Here is a 2,359-nt window from a genome sequence, read left to right as displayed (position 1 = left end):
GCAATTCTCCTGCCTCAGCTTCCCAAGTAGCTGGGATTACAGGCTTCCACCACCATGCCCGGCTCATTTTTGTGTTTTTAGTAGGGACGAGGTTTCACCATGTTGGCCAGGCTGGTCTCGAACTCAGGTGATCTGCCCACCTCGGCCTCCCAAAGTGCTGGGATTACAGGTGTGAGCCACTGCGCCCAGCCAACTCTTCATTTCTAGAAAGGTTTCTCTGTAGCAAATGATGCTGTTTGACATCATTCTACCCACAGTAGAACTTCTTCCAAATTAGAGTCAATCCTGGCCTGGCGTGGTGGCTCACACCTATAATCCCAGCACTTTGGGAGGCTGAGGTGAGTGGATCACCTGAGGTCAGGAGTTCGAGACCAGCCTGGTCAACATGGTGAAACCCCGTCTCTACAAAAATAAAAAATTAGCCGGGTGTGGTGGCGGGTGCCTGTAGTCCCAGCTACTGGGGAGGCTGAGGTGGAAGAATCTCTTGAACCTGGGAGGCAGAGGTTGCAGTGAGCCAAGATCACGCCACTGCACTCCAGCCTGGGCGACAGAGCGAGACTCTGTCTCAAAAAAAAAAAAAAAAAAGGAAAGAAAGAAAGAAAGAAATGGAGTCAATCCTCTCAAACTGCTGCTGCTTTATCAACTAAGTGTATGTAATATCCTAAATCTTTGTTGCCATGTCAGCAATGTTCACAGCATCTTCACCAAGAGTAGATTCCATCTCAGGAAACCACTTTCCTTGCTCCTCCGTAAGAAGCAACTCCTCACCTGTTCAAATGCTATCATGAGATGGCAGCAATTCAGTCCCATCTTCAGGCTCTGCTTTTTTTTTTTTTTTTTTTTTTTTTTTTTTTTGTAGAGACAAGGTCTTGCTATGTTACCCAGGTTGGTTTGGAACTTCTGAGCTCAAGTTATCCTCCTGCCCTGGCCTCCTAAATTGCTGGGATTGCAGGTGTGAGCCACTGGGCCTGGCCTCAGGGTCCACTCTACTTCTAGTTCTTTTACTGTTTCTACATCTGCAGATTTTTCCTCCACTGAAGTGTGTCTTCAGCCCCTCAAAGTCACCCATGAAGGTTGTAATCAACTTCTTCCAAATTCCTGCTAATGTTAATTTTTTGAGATGGAGCCTTGCTTTTGTTGCCCAGGCTGGAGTGCAATGGCATGATCTCAGCTCACCGCAACCTCTGCCTCCTGGGTTCAAGCGATTCTCCTGCCTCAGCCTCCCAAATAGCTGAGTTTACAGGAAAGTGCCACCATGCCCCGCTAATTTTGTATTTTTAGTAGAGACGGGGTTTCACCATGTTGGTCAGGCTGGTCTCGAACTCCTGTCCTCAAGTGATCCACCCGCTTCATCCTCCCAAAGTGCTGGAGTTACAGGTGTGAGTCACTGCGGTTGGCCTAATTTTTAATTTTTTTTTATATAGACGAGGTTTCACTTCGTTATCCAGGCTGGTCTCGGCCTTCTATGCTCAAGCGATCTTCTTGCCTCAGTCTCCCAAAGTGTTGGAATTATAGGCATGAGCCACCGCTCCCAGCCTAATCATGAATATTCTTTTTTTGTTTTTTGAGAGAGTCTCACTGTGTCACCCAGGCTGAAGTGCAGTGGCACGATCTTGGCTCACTGCAACCTCTGCCTCCCAGATTCAAGCGATTCTTGTGCCTCAGCCTCCTGAGTAGCTGGGACTACAGGTGCGTGTCACCACGCCTGACTAATTTTTACGTATATATATTTTTTAGTGGAGATGGAGTTTCACCATGTTGGCCAGCTTGGTTTCAAACTCCTGACCTCAGTTTATCCACCCGCCTCAGCCTCCCAAAGTGCTGGGATTACAGGCATGAGCCACCACGTCCGGCCCTAATCATGAATATTCTTTTTTGTTTTGAGACGGAGTCTCACTCTGTCCCCCAGGCTGGAGTGCAGTGGCGCGATCTCGGCTCACTGCAAGCTCCGCCTCCCAGGTTCACGCCATTCTCCTGCCTCAGCCTCCTGAGTAGCTGGGACTACAGGCGCCCGCCACCGGGCCTGGCTAATTTTTTGTGTTTGTAGTAGAGACAGGGTTTCACCGTGGTCTTGATCTCCTGACCTCGTGATCCGCCCGCCTCGGCCTCCCAAAGTGCTGGGATTACAGGCTTGAGCCACCGCGCCCGGCCGCACAAAATGTATTTCTTAAATAAGACTTGAGGGCCGGGCGCGGTGGCTCAAGCCTGTAATCCCAGCACTTTGGGAGGCCGAGGCGGGTGGATCACGAGGTCAGGAGATCGAGACCATCCTGGCTAACATGGTGAAACCCTGTCTCTACTAAAAATACAAAAAACTAGCCGGGCGTGGTGGCGGGCGCCTGTAGTCCCAGCTACTCGG

This window comes from Theropithecus gelada, chromosome 16, assembly GCF_003255815.1.
Source record: "Theropithecus gelada isolate Dixy chromosome 16, Tgel_1.0, whole genome shotgun sequence".
NCBI classification, from domain to species: domain Eukaryota; kingdom Metazoa; phylum Chordata; class Mammalia; order Primates; family Cercopithecidae; genus Theropithecus; species Theropithecus gelada.
Note: the sequence above shows the minus strand (reverse complement) of the source record.